This window comes from Ceratotherium simum, chromosome 2 (assembly GCF_057802395.1).
Source record: "Ceratotherium simum simum isolate JZ-2026a chromosome 2, ASM5780239v1, whole genome shotgun sequence".
NCBI classification, from domain to species: Eukaryota; Metazoa; Chordata; class Mammalia; order Perissodactyla; family Rhinocerotidae; genus Ceratotherium; species Ceratotherium simum.
This window is the reverse complement of record NC_141901.1, coordinates 35,088,960-35,114,487: the sequence shown is the minus strand read 5'-3', so window position 1 is coordinate 35,114,487 and position 25,528 is coordinate 35,088,960. Positions and strand designations below refer to the sequence as shown.

Genomic DNA, 25,528 nt, shown 5'->3' with positions numbered 1-25,528 from the left:
ATCTCGGGTATCACATTTGGAAAACTGCTTCCTGCCGCCCTGCCGGACCCTTGTATTCCTTACCGTGTGCATTCACGGTCTCAAGCACCTCCCCCACACCAGCCCCGGAGCTCCAGCACACAGAAGTTGTTGCAGATTCAGCAACAGTCCCGCACTCCGTCCCCCCGGGTCAGGAAGTCACCTAGAGCGTGAGTAACGGGCGCCTAAACGGCGGACCCCGGAACTGCCTCATCTACAGAAGACACGCCCCCTACCCGGCATCATTGGCTCTTGCCTGCCTTCCGCCCCACGCCCCGCCCCCGGCCGCATCTCGCCTCCCAATCCATCGTCCCTGCCAATGGCGGGTCAGCAGACAAGCCGGGAAGTGGTGTCCTCACCCGCCAGGTTTAGGCTGACTGTCGACTCCTAGGCCTCGTCCCTGTGGATGCTGCTTCATCCAGAGACAGGTTTAGAAAAAGAGCTCTTGAAAATGAAAAGCATCATAGTAGGAATAAGGACAACAAGAAAAAAGATTTGCAGGATCATGCTAAGGACGTATTCCAGAAATCAGAGCAAAATCTTGAAGGGAAGAAAGGGAGAAGAAACATAAACCCAAAGGCATGTCTGGTAAGGCCAGATATGAAAACAGGATTTTCAGAGAACAAAGAGCTGTTCGGGGTGCGTCCGGTGGCGTAGTGGTGAAGTTCGTGAGCTCTGCCTTGGGGACCCGGGTTGGCCTGTTCGAATCCTGGGCTTGGACTGACACGCACCGCTTGTCAAGCCATGCTGTGGCAGCGTCCCACATACAAAATGAGGAAGATGGGCACAGATGTTAGCTCATGGCTAATCTTCCTCAGCAAAAAGAGGAAGATGGGCAAGGGATGTTAGCTCCGGGCCGATCTTCCTCAGGAAAAAAAAAAAAGAGAGAGAGAGAGAGCTGTTATAACAGTCCCTCCCTCACTAGGGAGAAGGAGTTGGAAGCAGTACACAGTTTAGTGGGAATAGGAAGGGAGGGAAGGGCCATGCACCATTGTAGGAGGAGACCCCACAGAGCCTGCCAAGTCCTTCATGCCTTTGGCTGAGGTCGCTGGACACCAAAGCCAGGTAACAGCCTTTGCTACCAGATCCAGAGAGAAGCATTCCAAAACACCATGTGTTTAAGTTGGGGGGGATAATGACATCTATATTTTGACTAATCTCTTAGGGAAATGTAGCATTTTATTTATTAAATTGACTATTTTTATTGAAGTAACGTCGGTTTATAACATTATGTAAATTTCAGGTGTACATCATTATATTTTGACTTCTCGTAGACTACATCGTGGTCACCACCCAAAGTCTAGTTCCCGTCACCATACACCTGTGGCCCTTTACCCCTTTCGCCCTCCCCCCCCCCTTCCCTCTAGTAACTAACAATCTGTTCCCTGTGTCTATGTGTTTGTTAGTTTGTTTATCTTCCACATGTGAGTGAAATCATTTCCTTTTGAATATGGTCACATGAGAGTCCTGTACCTTTATCGCCAACAGGAGATTCCAGTTCTTATATCACATTACGGTAGGTGTAGATATCGCCACAGGACTCTTGGGCTCTTTCTCTGGAGCTGGTGGTGTTCCACAAGGCAGAGGAGCCCCGGCTGCAGCAGCTTGGGGCTAGAAAGACCTGGCATAGAGGCCCGGTGCCTGCCTTTCCTTGAGTAATAGGTGAGCTCATTCATGTGTTCACTGAAGGGTTGGTGGTTCAAGCTCAGCTACAGATACCGGAGTTGACTGATTCCAGGTTCTTTGAAGCTATGTTTGGGCTGCACATTCTCTCTTAACTAGCTTCTCTCTTAACCTTATCCTCAATCTCTACTTTAAATCAGACATGGAAAAATCCTGCCTGAACTCTGAAGGTTCATGTTAGTTGCTAAAGGAGTTTGGTAGAATTGTTAAGGGTAAAAACAAGTTTTGGAGTTCCAGAGCCTACGTTTCTTACAGACAGTGTGTACAGCCTTTCTTCCCAAGGCTGGGTTTTTACAGCTGCTCATCCCTGGAAACCTGGTGTCGAGTCCCTTAAGCCAAATCATCAGGAACACACCTCTTGTTAAACAAGTTGGATTTTTTATTGCTTGGAGCCAGAAAGAACACACCCCGTGGTCTGAGTAAGAGAGTGTTAGAAAGAACCTATTCTAGGATTGGGGCTTTGGTTGCGTGATTTGGGGGAGGATGGGAGGAAGCAGAGTTTGTTCTATATTGAATACTGTAGTCAGCGTGGACAATTCTATGATTGGAGTAAAGAAGTAACAGTCATTTCCTTATGAATACAGGAGGGTGTTTGGATTTCATAGGTTGCACAGTGACCTTGTTTTTGTCTGTGCCTGGACGAGCTAGCCTTGTTTTTGTTTCATTTTATCAAGGTTTCAGGGTAATCGTGTCTGAGGCTGATGTTCTGTATCTGAGATGATTTCCAACAGGAGAACAAAATGGTCAGGCTGTGAGTGTCAGATCAGTGCAGGGCTTCAGAGGCTGGTATTTTTCTATCTCACTGGAAATCCCTAAAATAGAGGACAAGAAAAGAGAGCACTCGGGTCTCACAAGCTGTAGGGGCAAACCTGACTGGGTGACAGTGTTACTTTGACCAAGTTTCTTGAATTTTCTGTGGCTCAGTTTCTCATTTTAAATGGGTCAAATAGGAGTTCTTCCTACATGGTTTGGCCTAGGTTTACATGAGATGTGCAGGTAAAGCATTGAGCCCAGTGCCTGGCTTGTGAATACTTGGTACATATTAGCTCCTACCATCCATCACCATCAGCATTTTTGTTATCTGCCTTGTTCTTTGAAACAACTGCAGACCCTTTCAGGGTATGGATGGACCTTTCTAAATAAAGGTTCTCCAATTGACGGACATGAAATTAGTTCCAGTCTTTATTGTTAGACACAAAGCTGCAGTGGACATTTGTATATCTATATCTATATCTATATATCTCCATCATAGCTTGTGTAAGCATGTCTCTAGTATTTATCCTTGGGAAGAGAATTGCTCAGTTTAGAAATATATTTGTATATATCTAATTTTTGGTAAATTCTGCCCTATTGCCTTGCAAAGAAGTTTTACCAATTCGTATTTTCAATCATTTATGAGAATATTCTTTTCTCCACCTTCTTGCCAACACTGGATAGCATCTGTACCTACCATTTATTTTTGCCAACACTTAAGCCCTTATGGAGAGATTTACTCAATGAGTTTACATTCATTGGCCTAACTTAAGTGACATCCTGGAAAAGCTAAAATCAATAGGACTTTTTTCTGTTCTCTTCTATTTTATGACTGCTCTGTTCTCTCAGATGATCTGGGCCCAGAGCAATGCAAACACATCACTCCTGCTTGTCGGATGCTCCTGCCTGTTGGTTTCACACACTGTTCTGGATGTTGAGGGTGAGGGGCTGGGTCACAGAAGAGGTTTGAGGTTGAGTTTACCTGACTGCCCTTGACAGAGAGCCCAGGCTGCAGTGAACTGGGTACCCACTCACCCTGAGAAGTGAGGTTTCCATGATTGGGCTTGAGCAGAATACGAGTTGGAATACAGAGACTTTTAAATTTTCATTAGAATAGGCCTTGAAAAAATAGATCTTTTCTTTATTTCTAGTCCAAATAAGTGGAGAGATTGCATTCAAAGGACTTTGTTTGGGGCAGGCCCCGTGGCTTAGTGGTTAAGTGCGCGCGCTCTGCTGCTGGCGGCCCGGGTTCAGATCCCGGGCGTGGACCGACGCACTGCTTCTCGGGCCGTGCTGAGGCCGCATCCCACATACAGCAACTAGAAGGATGTGCAGCTATGACATACCACTATCTCCTGGGGCTTTGGGGGAAAAAAATAGAAAACTAAAAAAATTCAAAGGACTTTGTTTGGGGAACTTACTATAGTGGCTGTTTCGTTGCTCTCCTTGAATTGGTTCGCCTGTGCTGGTAACTGGCACTTGTTATAAAACCTTGTCTGGTGAGCTCAGGAGAACAAGGAGCTAAAAATAATCTGCCATAGGGAATAGAGACAGTCGATGGATTCGCAGATAATGTTACGTGGAGCTAAGTATTGTACCCTCTTTCTTCTTTTAGAGGTTTGGTTGGTAGCATGAAAGAGACATTCCTCCAGTGCCTGAAATGCCCTTCATAGTGCCCTTTGCATTACAAAGGCTTGGGAATAGTCACCTGAAGGTGAGCTCACCATTCTTGCTGTGGTCTTTGATTTTTTTGCTTTATAGGGATTAGCATACAACTTTCTGAAAATTGAGAAATCAGGAGAGTAGAGATAAGTATCTGAATTAGTTTCCTATTGCTGCATATTAACAGATTACAAAATCAGTGGTTTAGAACAACACATGTTTGTTGTCTCACAGTTCTGTGGATCAGGAGTCTGGAATGACGTGGCTGGGTTCTCCGCTCACAGAATTGGTGGTGTGTCCTCCCCGCTCGAATAGGTCTGACATTGACCGTCTTGTTTTTCTGACTGTGTCCCATGAGGGGCTGCCCTCGTGATCCCATGCTCTTCTGGGATCCTCTTTGAAGACCTGATTTCTGTCAGTCATGACTTCTTTCAGCTCACTTAGGTGGCTTAGGAGAAAGCCTAGAACTGTGGAGCCCCAGAACTGATCTCTGCCATCTCTTTCTCCAAGAGGAGAATAAAACAGTAGAGGTCTTCCTAAAGAAATGACCCCTCTGATGGCTGAGAGCCCCCAGTGATTAGAGCAGAGGAGAAAACCTAGAGGACAAGGGAGGCACTGAAAGCGCAGGCTGGGGAGGGAGGGTCCTCTTTGTGTCCCACGTCGGGTAGGAACTCTTCCTGGAAAGGGGACATTTCCCATTGAAAGGCCAGCTTGGACAAGGGACTTGCTGGTCTCAAGCTGAGTTGTTCTTGTTACCACTGGGGCTCTCAGAGTCTCCATCCTTGGCTTTTTTTTTTTTTTTTAATGGTGTGGCTTTTTCCTTGCATGAGAATCTCCTTGGAATTTCTGTCTGAAGTGCAGTTTCTCACACCTTATCCCCAGAGGATTTTGACAAGCACCGCGTTGACTCTGAAGTAGGTGTTCTTTAGCTCTGCAGCTGGTGCCCAGAGATTGGAGCCCTGTCTCCTGCCTAATATCGCATTTAGTCATCCAACACTCTAGTGGTCAATGCTGCTTCTCTATTTAACATTAGACATTCTTCTCTCTCATACTTGAGATAAACATGCTCAAAGCAGGTAATGAAATCATCCACTAAAGCATACTTGGTCCATGGTGGAGTTGGTATTTGAATCTTTGACTGCTTTTCCTAAGTCTGTGCTTTTATCCAGCATAGACCTAGGATAGGATTTGATTAGAAATGTGGTAGGGGTGCCGGCCTGGTGGCGCAAGCGGTTAAGTGCGTGCGCTCCGCTGTGGCGTCCCGGGGTTCGCCGGTTTGGATCCCTGGCATGCACCGACGCACTGCTTGGCAAGCCATGCTGTGGCAGTGTCCCATATAAAGTGGAGGAAGATGGGCATGGATGTTAGCCCATGGCAAGTCTTCCTCAGCAAAAAGAGGAGGATTGGCAGATGTTAGCTCAGGACCGATCTTCCACACAAAGAAAAAAAAAAAAGAAATGTGGTTGGGAGTGGAAGACATCAGTACAAGTTAGTTGTTCTTGCTAACTGTTATTTATGTACTTGACAAGTATTTACTGACTATTTTATCTGACAGAGTCTTGTGGAGGCACTGGGGACACGGGGTGAATGGGCAGACGGAGTGCCCGTTCTCAGGAAGATGAGCTTCTGGCACAAGAGCTGGACATTTTACAGATAATCACATAAATATATTTTAATTATGGCTATGATAAATTTTATTTACTACTTATGTGTTCCTTGGTCCCATTGTGTCAGCCAGGTTTGAAAACTGACTGAGTATAAATAATAGGACTACAGAACTGTGAATAAAAGATTTGTTCCCAGAAAGTTCCTTCAGATATTTTAGTTGGAACAGTGGAAATCCTGATGTTTGATCCATTGTCCCTGAAATTCAGATGTGGGTTCCTGGAGGGAGTGATAGGTACTTTGGACAGGGAAGATTGTGGCCAAGGCTTGTCTGGGGGCCCTGCTGCCATCAAGTGGTGAGGAGTGTGGGAAAATCTCCTAGTCTCTCTGGGCCTCAGTTTCCCCATCAGTAAGATAACATTGTTCAAATTCTCCAAAGTCCCTTCCTGCTCACTTTTCTCTGAGTGCATGTGGGACTGAGATGCATGTTAAATGTGCCCTGGGAACTGCAGGTGAGACTGGGCCTTGGTCTCTTCTCTGTGTGTCTCCTGTAGGAGCCTGAGCTGAGCCCACACCCTGAAAACACAGAAATGAGGGAGCAGATGGAAGAAAGAAAATCAGCAGGTTGGGAGTATGATAATAACCCAAAGAAGGTGAAGGTACTGGTGGAGCAGGTGGTTGCCAAAGGAGGTGAGAATAAGGACAAGTTGAGTTCAGGAAATCAAGGGAAACTGAGGAATGAGTACAGCATCATCCACTCTTCAAGGAGCAGCCTGAGCTGAGCGGTGAGGACTGGGAGAGTAACTTACTCCACAGAGAACCTGTGCTCCTGCCAAGGAGATCCAAGGATGGATCAGGGTTGGTTTCTACTGCTGGGAAACACCAATTCCAAGAGGAGGATGATGGGACCCCAGAGACTCTTCCCCAGACCCCCGGCCTCAACCTCAGAGCTGCTGTTACAGTGGATGCCCTTCAAGCAAGCGTGGGCTTAGAGGGATAGATGGTATTTGGAGAAGGGTTGGAGATGTCCATTCTTACCTTAAACAATTGTGCCCTCAAGTCAGGAGGGGCCAGGGTACGGGGACCCTTGCATCTGAAGCAGTGATAGTAATATTCTTCTGCATTTATGGTTGAGAAAGGCTTTAGACACAATATGTCTTAAATATTTGTTCAATGCCTAATTTTCCTTATGCTATGTTAAGAACTTGGAGTTTGCATTTCAATAATATTTCCCTAAGGAAATCAAAGCAGTGAGAGGAAGAATATGAAGAGATAGTTTCAACAAAATGTGATAGGTCTCCTAAACTGGGGAGTTGTGGCAGCCCAGCTGATGAGAGAGTTGGCCAAGGACATCTCTTCCTAATGACAGGGTGAACCATTGTGAGCAATCCCTGAGGGCAATCCCTTCTTCATCAGAGCTGACCACAGGTGAGTGTCCTAGGACGTGGGGAGGGTAGGGCAGACCCCAGTCTAAGGAAGGGGATTTGCTACATCCTGGGAGAAAGCAGAGCATCCCTGACGGGACATTTGGGACAGGAATGTAGTTGAGATGACTGGAGATTTGCAGCCACTTTTATTCAATCGGTTGAACAAATGTCGCTGAGAGCCTTCTCAAGTGCTTGACTGGCTGCTAGGATCATGAAAACAGAGATGAATAACATATTATCCCAACTTTCAGAGAGCTCTCAGTGTAGTAACCAGGAAGTTATGAGAAGTGTAGTGGTGGTGGGTTCATTGGAGGAACTGGCCAGTGCTGGCCAGGGATGACCTCAGTGGTTGTCCTGGACCCCCTTCTGCTTTTCCCAGCAGCTGGATGACCTGTCTGGGTCCACGACCCCAAACCTCAGCCAGACTGCAGCCTCTCAGAATACAGCCAACACCTGGGCTCCATGCTGGCTGCAAGCCCTCAACACTGCCAAGGTCTCCAGAGGAAACTGCTGATATCAGTCGCTACTGACTGTGTCCTGGCCAGCTGGAGAAATCAAGAGGCAAGTTTAATAAGTCTTTTTCTTATTATTTCTTATTTTTCTTTTTTTGTTGAGGTAACATTGGTTCGTAGCATTATATAGATTTCAGGTATACATCATTATAATTCAACTTCTGTATACACCACATCATGTTCACCACCGAAAGTCTAGTTTCCATTCATCACTATACAAATGGGTGGATTTAAAAATCATTATGCTCCATGAAGGAATGCAGACATGAAAGAACACGTGTATAGTTCCATGCATACAAAGTTGTTAAAGATGCAAACACATTTGTAATGACAGTGGTTGCCTGGGGCTGAGGGTTGAGGGAGTGATGGACTGCAAAGGGCCCAAAGAATGCTGTGAGATCATGGAAATGCCCTGTGTCTTGATTGTAGCAGTAGGTTCATTAGTGTCTACATCTGTCAAAGTTCATTTAATTGTATACTTTAAAGTGGCGCAGTCTATTGTATCTAAAGTATACCTCAATGGCATTCATATAATAATCTATTGCATTTCTCCATACTAGACTGAGTGTTTCAAAAATGAAATCCATAAAACACAATACAGATTAACGTTCACAATCACTAAATGCTTAAGAACACATATAACAAAGACCCCGGAAAACTATTGCTGAGAGAAATGAAAGAAGACTACATAAATAGAAAAATATATATCAAATTCATAGATTAGAAGATTCAATATTGTTAGAATGACAAATCAACATTGTTCCAATTAACGTTGTAGCAGGCATTTTGGGGGAAATTTACAAGCTAATTCTCAAATGTATGTGGAAATCAAAGTACCTGGAATAGCCAAGACGACATTGAAGAAGAATGAAGTGGGAGGACACACTCTACCGGATTTCAAAACTCCCTTGAAAGCTACAGTAATTAAGACACTATAGTATTGGTGGAAGTAGACACAACACAAATATATCATGTGAGAGAGTAGAGAGTAAGAAATTGATCCCCACTCGTATACAATTATTTGGCTTTTTGAAATAAAGTCACCAATTAACTTCAGTGGGGTAATGAAAGAGTTGTTTGCTAAAAAGTGCTAGAATGAAGGCCTATTTATTTAGAAATAAATTAATATTCACAACCACCTTCCACCACACATTGAGTTAATTGGAGATGTGAAAGTTAAAATTATAAAGCTTTTGAAAGAAAAATGGAAATATTCTCACGAACAAGGCAAAGGCAGAGAAGTCTTAGACCTAACACCCAGGCACTCACCATGGATGAAAATTTGAAGGCCAAACGGAACTGGTTTCTAATGCTCACTCCTCTCCTCACTAGATTGTGGCCTTGGAATATGTTTTAATCTTTCTGAGCTTTTTTTTCTCGTAAATAAAAGGATAAAACCTGACTAATAATATAGTTCTTAGGGTTAAATATAATCACTTGAACAATAATAGACACTAAGAAAATATTTGACTTGGAGTCCTCCTTTACCCACTTTAAATTTGGAGACATAAAAAAATTGGCAGAGAACAGATAAGACATTCTAAAATAAGTACTTTCCCACTGTTTCTAGAAAGAAGTCGTGTATGTAGTAAAAGGAATGAGAGAGGAACGAGAGCCTCTTGAACAGCCATCCCCACACCCTGAAGCAGGGCTAGTTTCCATGTAAGACCAGAGATGGAAATCTTGACCAGATCAGCCCCCACAGTCTTCCCTGTCTGGAATGAAATGAGGAAGTCCATTAGCTTTAGAACAACCCGGACTCCCAGGTGTTCCTCAGAAAGACACTCAATCAGTTGCTCAACTCTAAAGATATTGAACAGTTTTTGACACCAGGAGAGGTCAAGGAGAGGGTGAACCAGCTGACCAGGACTCTCACCTGAGTCAAAGCCGGATAGTCATACATACCATTTCCCAGATCTCTCTAACAGCACATGGATGCTCCAGTGAAGTGGGTGGCAGACCTGTGAGTATCAGTCAGGAGACATCTATATCAATTTACAGGAATCAAAATTCAAAAATACGCCTGTACCCTAACTCAGAAAAGTTCTTATTCAAAGCAATGTGGTGAAGAAAACATAGGTGTAAATCTCTGTAATCTTTGATTACATAATGATTTCTTAGATATGACAGGTAAAGCAAAAACAACCGATGAATAAATAGATAAATTGGACTTCATCAAAATTAAAATCTTCTGTGCTTCAAAGGATGCTAACAAAGAAGTGAAAAGACAACCCTGAGAATCAAAGAAAACAGTTGCAAGACAGATATCTGACATATCTAGTATCCAGAAAATAGAAATAACTCTTACAACTCAACCATAAAAAGACAAATAATCCAGTTAATCAATGGAAAAAGGATTTGTATGGACATTTCTCCATAGAAGATGTACAAATGTCCAATAAGCACATGAAAAGATGTTTAACATGATTAGTCATTAAGAAAATAGAAATCAAACCCACAATGAGATACCACTTCACACCCACTAGTATGGCTGTAATAAAAAGAAGGGCGATAACAAGTGTGGAGGGGGATGTGGAGAAATTGGAATCCTCATGCATTGCTAGTGGGAATGTAAAAAGGAGCAAATGCTTTGGCAAACAGTTTGTCAGTTCCTCCAAGTTACAAAGAGTGTTGACATAGATATAGCAATTCCACTCCTAGGTATGTCTCAAGAGAATTGAAGACACGTGGTCACAAACAAACTTGTATGTGAATATTCATAGCAGTAAAAGTAGAAACTACCCAAATGTCCATCAACTGATAAATGCACAAAATGTAGGCTAGTCATAAAATGAAATCTTGTTCAAGGATAGAAAGAATAAAGTACTGATACATGCCAAAATATATATTAACTTTGGGAAGATTTTGGTAGAAATGAGGTATAGGCAGGAAGCACCTACTTGGAAAGACCTGACACAGAGTGAATTGCAAAATGTGGGAGGGGGCTTTGGGGTGGAGGGGACTCTACCTGACAGCCTGCTCCAGCACTTACAACAAGGGGACCTGGGGCGAGTTACAAACCCTGTCTGTGCCTTGGTTTCTTCATCAGCAAACCAGGGAAAGGTAATGCTTTCCTCACAAGTCGATAGTGACGATTAGAAGTAATAATATATATGAAATAATCATTCCACAAACTGTGAGGAAGGTTGATGATATCAGTAGGTCCTCAACCTGACTGCACATCTGAGTAACTTTAACAAATAGATTCCAGGCCCCCCCTCAGCCCACTGAATCAGAATCACCACAAATGAAGACTCTGACCTTGTATTTGTACTAACTCTCCCAGGTGATTTTTTTTTTAAGAATTTAAATAGGTTTAATTCTCCAAACCCAATAGAATTACTTGCAAGGTTGTTGAAGAGTTTTGTACATTTGACCATGGAGTGATCTATGAAAGTCAAATGTTTCAATCCAGAACTCTGAGACACAGGAGTTCTAATAAAATAGTGAGCAAAACTGTAAAATGTTGATACAAAAGGCTCAAAACATAAGAAGCATTGGTTGGCTAGACTTTTGGCTGAGAGGAAAGTTGGCTTCCTAGGAACGACATGAATTCCTTCCACATCAGGCATCAGGAGCCACAGCATCGAAGGCACTGGCAACAGAGCTGGCACTTGAGATGGCAGACGTCTTTGTCATAGAGTCCTTGGTGACTTCATGGCATAGTTGCCCCTTTGGTTGTCTGCAGCTACCAGATTGACCAAAATGGTAGGTGCACCTTGGTGACCAGGAGGAGGAGTTCCTGGAATGCAGATGCAACCCCCCTTTGGAAATTCCCAGAGCTATTTCAAAGGAATTTGAACAGAGTTGGGGTTCTTAAGAAATTAGTGGGAGCAGAACCATGAACATTCTATTTTGTAGTGTTGTTATAAGTCTTCAGTCAAACCCATTCTCCTTGGTTTTTCAGAGATATTATTGCCCCTTGTTGTGAGCCTATGATGCTGATAGAGTTAATGTTCCAGGCAAGTTTTACATTTTAAAAAGGCATTCCTATGGGATGTTTTGATCCAATGGGATGAATTCCTTTTTTTTTTTTTTTTTTTTGGTGAGGAAGATTTGCCCTGAGCTAACATCTACTGCCAGTTTTCCTCATTTTGTCCTAATTTGTTTTTTTTGCTTGAGGAAGATTCACCCTGAGCTAACATCTGTGCCAATCTTCCTCTGTTTTGTGTCTGGGTCGCCATCACAGCATGGCCGCTGCCAAGTGGTGTGGGTCTGTGCCCAGGAACAGAACCTAGGCCGCTGAAGTGGAGAATGCTGAACTTAACCACTAGGCCACAGGGCCAGCCCAGTGGGATGAATTCTTAACGGTAGAAATTTAGATGCTGCCAGGGTATGCTTTAGCAGAAGACCATATCCCTGTTCCTCTCATATTTCTCATAACTGGTGTTCCATCTCTGCTTGCCATTTATTTTCTGTTTTCATTTTTTGTAAATTAATATTTATTGAAGTAATATTGGTTTATAACATTATATAAGTTTTAGGTGTACATCATTATGTTTGGACTTCTGTATAGATCACATCGTGTTCACCACCAAAATTCTAGTTGTCATCGGTCACCGAACATATGTGCCCCTTTACGCCTTTGCCCTCTCCCTTCCCCCATACCACTCTGGGAAACACCAGTTTGTTCTCAGTGTCTATGTGTTGGTTTGTTGTTTTTATTATCTTCCACATATGAGTGAAATCATATGGCATTCGACTTTCTCCATCTGACTTATTTCACTTAGCATAATAAATCTCAAGTTCCATCCATGTTGTTGCAAATGGCAAGATTTCATCTTTTAGATGGCTGAGTAGTACCCCATGGTGTGTGTGTGTGTATATATATATGTGTACATATTTATATATGACATCTTTTTTATTCATTCATCCATTGATGATCACTTAGGTTGTTTCCAAGTCTTGGCTATTGTGAATAATGCTTCCGTGAACATAGGGGTGCATAAATCTTTTGGAATTAGTGATTTTTTTGTGTTCTTTGGATAAATACACAGAAATAGAATAGCTGGATTATAGGGTAGTTCTATTTTTAATTTTTTGAGGAATCTCCATGCTGTTTTCTGTGGTGCCTGCACCAGTTACATTCCCACCAGGAATATATGAGGGTTCACTTTTCTCTACAACCTCTCCAACAATTATTTCTTGGCTTTTTAGTGACAAGCATTTGAACACGCATGAGGTGATATCTCATTACGGTTTTGATTTGCATTTCCCTAGTAATTAGTGATGTTGAACATCTTTTCATGTGCCTGTTGGCCATGTGAACATCTTCTTTGAAAAACTGTCTATTCAGATCCTTGCCCATTTTTTAATCTGGTTGTTTCCATTTGTTTGTTTTGTTGTTGAGTTGTATGAATTCTTTATATATTTTGGATATCAACCCCTTATCGGATATATGATTTGCAAATATCTTCTCCCAATTGGTAATTGTCTTTTCGTCTTGTGGATGGTTTCCCTTGCCATGCTTAACTTCCCAACACATTTTATTTGTTGGTAAACTATTTTGTCTTCATGTTTTTAGTTACACACAAGATTGAACAGTGAGAATTATGCTTAGACATTTTTTGGAAAGACACAGGTCGGTAGATCAGCACAAGCGTAGACAGCTATTGAGAGTGGCTGCTGAGGGGTGGTCCCCATCAGCGGTGACCTTCAGAAGAGACCGGGCAGCCTTGTTTGTCAGCGTGGCCTAGGCAACTGGAAGGCAGGGGCTCTTAGGATTCCATGACACCCCGCACCTTCCAATTCTGTTATGGCAACTCCAGACCGTTAACTGGCACACTGGGTGCTCTCTCCATCACTCTTGTCTGAGTCTGAGCTACAGGCAGTGCCTGTGGCTCTGAGCTCTGGCATCTTGACCCTTGTTTGGACATTTACGGACTCTCAAGTGTTGTGGGGTGTAAATCAAGTTGTTCCCAACTGTAAGGTAAGAATTCTTGTTTGATGTAGTCGCATTTGTTTACTTTTTTCTTCTGTTTCCCTTGCCTGAGGAGACATGATATTCAAAAAGATACTGCTAAGACCAATGTCAAAGAGCATACTGCCTATGTTTTCTATGGCTTCAGGTTTTCCTTTCAAGTCTTTAACGCATTTTGAGTTAATTTTCTGTGTGGTGTAAGATAATGGTCTACTTTCATTCTTTGAGTGTGGCAATCCGGTGTTCTCAATACCATTTATTGAAGAGACTTTCTTTTCTCTGTTGTAAGTCCTTGGATCCTTTGTCAGAAATTAGCTGTCCCTAGATGTGAGCGTCTATTTCTGGGCTCTCAGTTCTCTTCCATTGATCTGTGTGTCTGTTTCTCTGCCAGTATCAGGATGTTTTGATTATTGTAGCTTTGTAGTGTATTTTGAAATCAGGGAGTATGATACCTCCAGCTTTGTTCTTTTGTCTTAAGATTGCTTTGGATCCAAGTGATTCTTATAATGATCAACTTGGGGGTAGGAAACATTGAGCTGTATAACTTTTACCCAAAACACAAAAGTAGGACAGAGCCGAACAACAAGGATATTTTCAATCCAGTCTCTAAAGCAGAGGAGAAACTGTTGGAGGACTGTAGAATGGAAGGGGACCTGGCCCATCTGACCCCATTTTGACTTCACTCATTTTACAGCAGAGACATAAGCCCTTGGGGGCATATGACTGAGGCACCTGACAGTTCACCTTGAAAACAGTTAGAGCCCTACTTTCAAATTCTAGCTTGCTTTGGATAGAAGTTAAATTTCCCTCTTTTTTGCTCTTTGATGAGTCCAGTCTTCTCCAAGGCTCTCACCTTACAAAATAAATCCTATTATTACTCATTCAAACTTCAACAGTGGGGTTTAAGTAAGAAAATCTTATAAACATTCTACCCAAGTCCGTACAAGTTCAGGACAATACGGCCCAGTAGATCGCAGGCATTTGAGACATAAAGAAAAGCACGTCAGGCCCAACAGACACCAAAAAATAGATTTCTTGAAAGCTTTGGATGGATCTCACACACCAATATCGTTACACAGTGTTGTTGGAGGATGGCGTGGGGTGGGGAGAAGATGGGCTTCAAAAGCGGTTGATGCAGTCCTCTGTCCTTGACCTGGACATAAATGCTCAGTGGTACGTGGTCACACCCCTCTCACCCTCAGTTCAGGCAAGTCCAGCAGCTAAACTGAAGAGACCAGTGCCAGAGGGGTCTCCCAAGTCTCAGGCTCACAAGGCGCCAGGTGGCAACAGATGACCAGAAAGTGAAGAGGACCTTCAGGGCATCACTTTCACTTCCCTGCCTGTCCCTCTCTCCTCAATCCCAGCTTCTCTGTCAGTGAACCCCACTGCACACGTACACTGTGAATCATCAACCATCCCTGACCCGTGACCTTGAACTTCCATGTTCTGTTAGAGGACTACAACCACAGCTCAATAGCATGATGACAATTCAAAGAGATGTGTCAAGCAATGTTCCATAGAAACTGCTCTTGATCCCTGTTCTGTTCAACATGTGAGTGAAATGAATGAAGACATAAAAAATAGCATCAGGTTTACAAGTCTTCCCAAAAGAAATGGCCACTACCCGTATTCAGGGTACACACATGAAGTATTGTAATCATTTTCATAGCTTGGAAAGAGCTCTTGTGGGACAAGAATGATATCCATGAGCGAGAAGTATGAGAGAGGTTATTTACTGACATTAAAAAAACAACAAAAAAGCAACCCACTCATAGAGAAGGATTTTAGGAGGTAGGGTTGTCACTCAGACTTCGGTTTAATGATAAGCCAACATGGTGCCCCAGTGAGGGGTAAGAAGTCGACATAAGACAGGGATGCAGCAAGTAGCCTGCTGAGAGAGTCAGGACAGAAAATAATTTTTAAATTAACTCTTCCTTCACTTAGTATCGTACTCTGGTTTTTGTCCTTTTTAATGGATGTAGAAAACACTGGAGAAGACCCAGAGAAGAACATCACGAGAATCTAAAAGTTTGACATCTTTCATGTGTGGAAAAGCCTTAAGATCTCTTTTAATTTAAAGAGAACGTGGGGTGACTTCATGCCAGTGCTTAAGAAAATAAAATTTGTCGAGAAACTGTTCTGTCTTGATGCTTTTAGATGCACACATGACTGAACAGGGAGAGTTGTGCTTAGAAATTTTTGGGAAAGAGACAGGTCGGTAGATCAGCACAAGGGTAGACAGCTATTGAGAGTGGCTGCTGAGGGGTGGTCCCCATCACTGGTGACCTTCAGAAGAGACCAGGCAGCCTTGTTTGTCAGCATGGCCTAGGTAACTGGAAGGCAGTGGCTCCTAGGATTCCATGACACCCCACAGCTTCCAATTCTGCTATGGCAACTCCAGACTGTTAACTGGCGCGCTGGGTGCTCTCTCCATCACTCCTGTCTGAGTCTGAGCTACAGGCAGTGCCTGTGGCTCTGAGCTCTGGCATCTTGACCCTTGTTTGGACATTTACGGACTCTCAAGTGTTGTGGGGTGTTTTTTTTGTTTTGTTGTGTTTTATTTTTTTTTTTATAATTCTTTCCTTGTTTATTGCAGAAACATTGGTTTATAACATTGCAAAAATTTCAGGTGTACATCATTGTACTTCTATTTCTGCATGGACTACATCATGTTCACCACCAAAATACTAATTACAACCCATCACCACACATATGTACCGAATTATCCCTTTCACCCTCCTCCCTCCCCCCTTCCCCTCTGGTAACCACCAATCCAATCTCTGTCCCTATGTGTTTGTTTATTGTTGTTATTATCTACTACTTAATGAAGGAAATCATACGGTATTTGGCCTTCTCCCTCTGACTTATTTCACTTTGCATTATAACCTCAATGTCCATCCATGTTGTCACAAATGGCTGGATTTCGTCATTTCTTATGGCTGAGTAGTATTCCATTGTGTATATATACCACAGCTTCTTTATCCATTCGTCCCTTGATGGGCACTTAGGTTGCTTCCAAGTCTTAGCTATCGTGAATAAGGCTGCAATGAACACAGGGGTGCATGTACCTTTGCAAATTGGTGTTTTCAAGTTCTTTGGATAAATACCCAACAGTGGAATAGCTGGATCATATGGTAGTTCTATCGTTGATTTTTTGAGGAATCTCCATACTGTTTTCCATAGTGGCTGCACCAGTTTGCACTCCCACCAGCAGTGTATGAGAGTTCCCTTCTCTCCACATCCTCTCCAACACATGTTGTTTCCTGTCTTGTTAATTATAGCCATTCTGACGGGCGTGAGGTGATATCTCATTGTAGTTTTGATTTGCATTTCCCTGATAGTTAGTGATTTTGAACATCTTTTCATGTGTCTGTTGGCCATCTGTATATCTTCTTTGGAGAAATGTCTGTTCAGGTCTTTTGCCCATTTTTTAATTGGGTTGGTAGTTTTGTTGTTGAGATGCATGAGTTCTTTATATATTTTGGAGATTAATCCCTTATCAGATGTATGGTTTGCGAATATCTTCTCCCAATTGTTAGGTTGTCTTTTCGTTTTGTTGATGGTTTCCTTTGCTGTGCAGAAGCTTTTTAGTTTGATGTAGTCCCATTTGTTTATTTTTTCTATTGTTTCTCTTGCCCGGTCAGATGTGGTGTTTGAAAAGATGTTGCTAAGACCGATGTGGAAGAGTGTACTGCCTATGTTTTCTTCTAGAACTTTCACAGTTTCAGGTCTTACATTCAAGTCTTTAATCCATTTGGAGTTAATTTTTGTGTATGGTGTAAGGTAAGGATCTACTTTCATTTTTTTGCATATGGCTTTCCAGTTTTCCCAACACCATTTGTTGAAGAGACTTTCTTTTCCCCATTGTATGTTCTTGGCTCCTTTGTCAAAGATTAGCTGTCCATAGATGTGTGGGTTTATTTCTGGGCTTTCGATTCTATTCCATTGATCTGTGTGTCTGTTTTTGTGCCAGTACCATGCTGTTTTGGTTACTATAGCTTTGTAGTCTATTTTGAAATCAGGGAGTGTGATACCTCCAGCTTTATTCTTTTTTCTCAGGATTCCTTTAGCTATTCGGGGTCTTTTGTTGTTCCATATGAATTTTAGGATTCTTTGTTCTATTTCTGTGAAAAATGTTGTTGGAACTTTGATAGGGATTGCATTGAATCTATAGATGGCTTTAGGAAGTATGGACATCTTAACTATGTTAATTCTTCCAATCCAAGAGCATGGAATATCTTTCCATTTCTTTGTGTCTTCTTCAATTTCTTTCAGCAATGTTTTATAGTTTTCGGTGTACAGATCTTTCACCTCTTTGGTTAAGTTTATTCCTAGGTATTTTATTCTTTTTGTTGCAATTGTAAATGGGATGGTATTCTTAATTTCTCTTTCTGCTACTTCGTTGTTAGTGTACAGAAATGCAACTGATTTTTGTATGTTGATTTTGTATCCTGCAACTTTACCATATTCGTTTATTACTTCTAAAAGTTTTCTGGTGGATTCTTTAGGGTTTTCTATACATAAAATCATGTCATCTGCAAATAGTGACAGTTTCACTTCTTCCTTTCCAATTTGGATCCCTTTTATTTCTTTCTCTTGCCTGATTGCTCTGGCTAGGACTTCCAATACTATGTTAAATAGGAGTGGTGACAGTGGTCATCCTTGTCTGGTTCCTGTTCTTAGAGGGATAGCTTTCAGTTTTTCACCATTGAGGATGATATTAGCTGTGGGTTTGTCATATATGGTCTTTATTATGTTGAGGTACTTTCCTTCTATACCCATTTTATTCAGAGTTTTTATCATAAATGGATGCTGTATCTTGTCAAATGCTTTCTCTGCATCTATTGAGATGATCATGTGATTTTTGCTCTTCATTTTATTAATGTGGTGTATTACGTTGATTGATTTGCGAATGTTAAACCATCCCTGCATCCCTGGAATAAATCCCACTTGATCATGGTGTATAATCTTTTTAACGTATTGTTGTATGCGATTTGCTAGTATTTTGTTGAGGATTTTCGCATCAATGTTCATCAGTGATATTGGCCTGTAATTTTCTTTTTTTGTGTTGTCCTTGTCTGGTTTTGGTATCAGGGTAATGTCAGCTTCGTAGAATGAGTTAGGGAGCTTTCCCCCCTCCTCAATGTTTTGGAAGAGTTTGAGAAGGATAGGTATTAAGTCTTCTTTGAATGTTTGGTAGAATTCACCAGGGAAGCCGTCTGGTCCTGGACTTTTATTTTTGGGGAGGTTTGTGATTACTGTTTCGATCTCCTTACTGGTGATTGGTCTATTCAAATTCTCTACTTCTTCTTGATCCAGTTTTGGAAGGTTGTATGATTCTAAGAATTTATCCATTTCTTCCAGATTGTCGAATTGGTTGGCATATAGTTTTTCATAGTATTCTCTTATAATCTTTTGTATTTCTAAGGTGTCTGTTGTAACCTCTCCTCTTTCATTTCTGATTTTACTTATTTGTGCCTTCTCTCTTTTTCTCTTGGTGAGTCTAGCTAAAGGTTTGTCAATTTTGTTGATCTTTTCAAAGAACCAGCTCTTGGTTTTATTAATTTTTTTCTATTGTTTTTTTGGTCTCTATTTCATTTATTTCTGCTCTGATTTTTATTATTTCCCTTCTTCTACTGATTTTGGGCTTTGTTTGTTCTTCTTTTTCCAGTTCCTTTAGGTGCATTTTTAGATTGTTTATTTGAGATTTTTCTTGTTTGTTGAGATAAGCCTGTATCACTATAAACTTCCCTCTTAGAACCGCTTTTGCTGTATCCCATAAATTCTGGCATGTCGTATTTTCATTTTCATTTGTCTCCAGGTATTTTTGGATTTCTTCTTTGATTTCTTCGTTAACCCAGTCGTTGTTCAGTAGCATTTTGTTTAATCTCCATGTATTTGTGGCTTTTCTGATTTTCTTCCTATAGTTGATTTCTAGTTTCATACCGTTGTGGTCAGAAAAGATGCTTGGTATTATTTCAATCTTCTTAAATTTATGGAGACTTGTTTTGTGGCCTAATATGTGATCAATCCTGGAGAATGTTCCATGTGCATTTGAAAAGAACGTGTATTCTTCGGTTTTTGGATGGAATGCTCTGTATATATCTACTAGGTCCATCTGTTCTAAGGTGTCGTTTAAGGCCAATGTTTCCTTATTGATCTTCTGTTTGGATGATCTATCCGTTGGTGTAAGTGGAGTGTTAAAGTCCCCTACTATTATTGTGTTACTGTCTATTTCAGTTTTTATGTCTGTTAATAATTGCTTTATATATTTAGGTGCACCTACATTGGGTGCGTAGATATTTACAAGTGTTATATCCTCTTGTTGGATTGTTCCCTTGATCATTATGTAATGCCCTTCTTTGTCTCTTTTTACAGTTTTTGTTTTAAAGTCTATTTTGTCTGATATGAGTACTGCTACCCCAGCTTTCTTTTCATTGCCATTTGCGTGGAGTATCTTTTCCATCCCTTCACTTTCAGTTTGTGAGTGTCTTTAGGTCTGAAGTGTGTCTCTTGTATGCAGCATATATATGGGTCTTGTTTTTTTATCCAGTCAGCCACCCTAGCCTTTTAATTGGAGCATTTAGTCCATTGACGTTTAAAGTAGCTATTGATAAGTATGTACTTACTGCCATTTTTTAACTTTTTTTTTTTTCCCTCAGTGTTTTAGTAGTCCTTCTCTGTTCCTTACTTCTTCTATACAGAATTGATGGTCACTTTACTTTGACCTCTGTCTGAAAGCTGTACTCTTTAACTACCATCCTCCCTCCTTTTATGTTTTTGATATCATATCTAACCTCTTTTTTGTGCATTTGTATCCATTACGTTCTAATCGTGGAAATAGATAATTTTTCCTATTTGTGGTCTTCTCTTTTCCCCTTAATTCAGTCCCTTTAACATTTCTTGTAACACTGGTTTCTTGGTGACAAACTCCTTTAATTTTTGCTTATCTGGGAAAATTTTGATCTCTCCTTCCATTTTGAACGATAACCTTGCTGGGTAGAGTATTCTTGGCTGTAAGTTTTTTCCTTTTAGCACTTTAAATATATCGTGCCATTCTCTTCTAGCCTGTAAGGTTTCTGCTGAGAAGTCAGCTGATAGCCTTATGGGGTTTCCTTTGTATGTAACTTGACATTCTCTTGCGGCTTTTAGGATTCTCTCTTTATCTTTAATTCTGGACATTTTGATTATGATGTGTCTTGGTGTGGGCCTCTTTGGGTTTATCTTGTTTGGGGCTCTCTGTGCCTCCTGTACCTGGATGTCTGTTTCTTTCCTTAGGTTAGGGAAGTTTTCATCTATTATTTCTTGAAATAGATTCTCTGCCCCCTTGTCTCGCTCTTCTCCTTCCGGGACACCTATAACACGGATGTTAGTGCGCTTGATGTTGTCCCAGAGGTCCCTTAGACTGTCCTCACTCTTTTTAATTCTTTTCTCTTTTACCTGTTCACCTTGGGTAATTTCTTCTAGTCTTTCTTCCAGCTCACTGATCCGTTCTTCTGTATCCTCTACTCTGCTTTTGAGTCCCTCTAATGAGTTTTTCATTTCCAGTATTGTATTCTTCATTTCTGATTGGTTCTTTTATATCTTCCATTTCTTTGTTGACATTCTCACTGAGTTCATCTATTCTTCTCCCCAGATCAGTGAGCATCCTTAACACTCTTAGTTTGAACTCTCTGTCAGGTAGGTTGCTCATTTCTGTTTCACTTAGTTCCTTTTCTGGGGTTTTGTCCTGTTCCCTTACTTGGAATGTATTCTTTTGCCTCCTCATTTTGCCTCTTTCCCTGTGCTTGTGTCTATGTATTAGGTAGGTCAGCTACGTCTCCTGCTCTTGGATAGGTGACCTTATGTAAGTGATGGCTTAGGAGGCTTCCAGTGTGCTTCCCTCAGTTCTCAATGTTCCAGGGGTGGCCCCTATGTGGGCTACGTGTGTCCTTCTGCTGTGGCCTGTTTGCTCTCCCTGTAGGCGCCCAGGGAGGCTGAGTTATGCTCCTGGCCAGCTGTTGTAATGTTCAGCTGCTTGTAGTTGTTGTGGGCCCTTCAGTCTCTTTCTCAGGTGTGGGGAGCCCCAGCACAGTTGGCTGCAAGTTCTAATACCACATTTGTGTTGCAGTATTTCTTTTAAGTGAGTAGGCCCCCAGTGTGGCAGGTTGTTAGGCTCAGGGCCTTAGAATTGCTGTAAGCCTCTAGCCTATTAGGTCTCTTGTCAGCTCTCAGAGGATTGCAGCTGGGTGGGGCTGCCCTCAGGCACAGGAGCACCCAATTGTTTCAGGCTTTGGAAGGTGGGGCAAACCTCCTATGTGGGTCTTTGAGAAGCACAAGTCTTCTGCAGCTGACAAGCCCTGCCGCCCACAGGTCCACACACACAGTCAACACAGTCCTGCCCCGTGTGAGCGCCCCGACCTCCCCAAGCGGAGCCAGTCTCTCCACGGCGGGAGCCCCACACACTCCGCCACCACCCCACACTCTCCACCCGCTCCTTATGCACACCCTGCTCCGCTCAAGTCAGCTCAGTTGCCAGGCTGCAGAGAATCCAGTCACCAATCTATGCAGGCCCACACGTTGCCTGAGGGCTTGTTGTTGGGTGGGGCCAGTCTCTAGGGTGGGCTGCCTGCCCTGGCTGAGCTGGATTAAATTGGTGCTCTAGCGGGTGGAGCAGACCCTGGGCTAGCAGGTCTCAGGGAAAACTCCAATGGCGTCTGTGTCAGCACGCTCACACCAGGCCACAACAATGGCCGCCGCCAATGTCCCAGTCCCTGGAGAGGTCTCACCCCTCACCGAGATGCACTCAGGGCCTATTAGGTGAGTCTCTTGTCACCAAAGCACTGTGCACCTTTCTTTCTGGTGATTTTAGGATGCTTTGTGGAACAGGTGAGTTTGTGCGCGGGCCCTTTAAGAGCCAGTTTTCGTTTCTTTGTGAACCGGGTTTTCTGGGGGTGCTCCCCAATGCTTTAGTAGCAGGCACAGTCAGATATTATGCCGCTGGTCTCGATTGTGCTGGGTCCACAAAATGCCCACAGCGAGGGCGCTCCCGGCTCAGGGCCCCGCGCCTCCAGGGAGGGTGCGTACCTGTGCGCTGCTCCCGGCGGCCGTGAAGCTGGCGGCTTGTGAAGGCGGCGTTTTTCCTCTCCGGAAGGGAGTCTCTGCCTCTTCCACCTCAGTTAGGATTGTCCGTTGTTGCAGGAGTTCCTCTCATCCAGTTTTCAGTTCTGTCTCAGGGGTAATTTTCCACGAGTAGTTGTAAATTGGCTGTGTCCACGGGAGGAGGTGAGTTCAGAGTCTGCCTACGCCGCCATCTTGACTCCGCCTCCGTGGGGTGTTGATCAAGTTGTTCCCAACAGTAGGGTAGGAATTCCTGGATCAGGCCTGATGAAACCTGTTTGATGTCACTTGTTTTTTTGTATTGGTTTTTGTTTGATTTCACTTGTTTTTAACCTTATGTGTTTGGATTTCTCTAGCAGTCCCTGGCTCTACCTCTTCTGCCACACATCACCATGGCAGTATGTCTTAGCTCTGTGTCTGATCCGAGGGCAGAAATGACGGTCCATGAAATCAACCAAGAACTGCGTTCCCAGCTGGCAAAAAGCGAGCAGGACTTCCAAGACCTCATGGAGAAATTCCTTGTATCCCAAGCTACTACCTACTCTCTGGCCAAGGAGCTGCAGAAATATAGTAAGTCCTACAGGGCCATGGTCACCAAAGCGATGAATGATCACTGTCTTCCCTCTAAAAAACTGAACACGTTCCAGACTTTATCTTCTATTCCCTTTGTCCAAATAAATTTCATTCTGATCACAATCCAGGAAAGGTAGAAGTGGGCATTTTACCCTCAGTTTTCTGGCGATGGAGACACCGAGGCACAAAGAGTTTAGTAACATTTTCAGGTTTGCAGTGTGGTGTAGGGTGGAATTAGGATAAAGACCCAGATATGGATTGCTGGTGCAGCCGCACAACTGCCTGCTTCTCTCGGGAAAGGGCTAGACTGTTTCTCTCAGCATCCTTTCTGTCCTGTATCAGATCCTGCATCACTGTTGGCCTAAATGTCTGGAACTAATGAACTCCATCAGTTCAGACTTCTCTGAGGTCCCAGTGGCAAAGCACTGTGCTACTTACACTGCGGAAACGGGTGATATTCCACACTGGGGAAAACAGGTGATAGGACCTGCTTTAAAGGAGCTTAAAGATGAGGCTGCTCCTCCCTGAAACTGTGGTATCTGTGAGTGACGCCATCAAGACAGGGAACAGCCTGGTGAGAGGGAAGCCCTGCTTCCAGGGCACAGGCTCTTCTTCCTGAGTGCAAGGAAGCCATTGGATATCTGTGGTGAGGTTGAGGCTGTTTCTGTGGAAATCAGAGATTGCATACCACCCCTCTGTCTCTCTCAGGTGGTGAACCCTCAGGGATGCAGGACAGCCAGCAGGTCCCGGTGACCTTGAGAATCTAGGCTGTGAGACATGTGCCCAAAGTGAGAATGAGGGTAGGTGGAGGAGACCCTAGCCCCAGGAAAAACTCAAGCCAGTGTGTGAGGCAGGCCCTTCCCTCGCCCGGTCAGCCTCAAAATTGGAAGCTCGATTGCCTGTTCAGTAAGACTGGGCTGTAGTGATGAAAGGCATTGTGAGAACCTGGGCACCTGCACAATGGAGTGTTTAGAAGGAGTCTGGACACCTCTGAGCCTGAATTTGTGTCATGTCCTGCAATTGCTTTTCAATAAGTCATTGTGGAGGTGGTGATTAAAAATCACTGACACAGAGAAAAATTGAAGCCTGCCATTTAAAAATGTGAAGAGATGAGCTTTCAGGAAAGGACAAACTAAGTTTTAATTACATCTTTCCTTATAATCATAGCATAGCTGTAGGAAACAAATTTTGAAGATGATGAAGAAGAAAGATATCACTTAAGCCTGGGTGTCAAGGTAACATGGTGCAGTGGTGAAGAGCACGGACTCGGGGCCAGTCTTCCTGGGCTCCAATCCAAGCTGTGTATCTTTCTGAGCCTCAGATTCCTCCTCGGTTAATACGGTGCTATCATAGTACCTACTTCTTTGACTGGTTGCAATGAATCACGTGAGTGATTTCTGTAACGCTCCTAAAACAGTTGCTGTCACAGAGTAAACAGTACTTATTAGTTCTTCCTTCTGCTACTTTCAGTTTAACACAAACTTGATTAGTATCTGTGCATATTTCCTTCAGGAATTTATGGTCTAACGTATTATATTTTACAGAATTGCACCCACGTAAATTTTTTTATCTTTGAGGTACTTGTGCTTGAAATTCTGAGCTCAAGGGAACCAACAGTCAGTATAGTCCCAGGGCTTTCCCAAGCATACAGGAAATCGCTACTCTGTGCGCCTGCTCAGTGTTTCCCTTAAGAGCCTGCAAGGCTTGGTAAAGTGGCCCAGGACTCAGGGTCAGTCTCAGGGGATGTGAATACTGACCTTGCCAAATACCAGTTAATCTGTCTAGTTACTTTCTGTGCCTTGGAGCTTCTCTTTCCTCAGCTCTAAAATGGGGAGTAACCCAATGCCGCGTAGTAGTTGGGAGGCTGAGGAATAAGATGTGGAAATCCCAGTGTAGAGCTTGGTGCTGCGGCTATGTCTGTCCCGGGATGGACCCTGCGTCCTCCCTTGAAGGCGGTGACCACAGCAGCATGGCCAGCTTTCCACTGAGCAGGCCTCTCTGTCTTTTCTCAGAGTGTGGAGAGTACCAAGACCTCGTTGAATCTGTGCTGGGGGAGAAGCTGCATCTTGAGGAGGAAGCTGGCAGAGCAGTGGGCGCTAGCTGAGAAGCTCAGGTAAGGGAGGGCTGTGTGTGGGGAGGCTGGCGGGAAGGGGTAGGAATCTCTGAAGTGGGGCAAGGAGCAACTTTGGGCCAGCAGAAGGCAGAAATGTACATGGCAGGCACAGGTGCAGAAATATTTATAAAACAATTAGAGAAAAATAATTGGAAAATTATGG

At 43.0% G+C, this 25,528-nt stretch overlaps 1 long non-coding RNA gene across 2 annotated transcripts; it reads left to right on the top strand.

Moving 5' to 3' along the window:
* The first annotated feature begins 236 nt into the window (after positions 1 to 236).
* Positions 237 to 25,327, top strand: LOC147917883 (uncharacterized). Of its 2 annotated transcripts, none has more exons than XR_015554665.1 (5): positions 237 to 1,083; positions 6,276 to 7,149; positions 7,531 to 7,709; positions 23,036 to 23,249; positions 25,265 to 25,327. It is a non-coding gene; the product is annotated as an uncharacterized LOC147917883 (long non-coding RNA). The 2 variants fall into 2 exon arrangements; XR_015554664.1 differs by having other exon boundaries at positions 7,528 to 7,709.
* Positions 25,328 to 25,528: the final 201 nt, after the last annotated feature.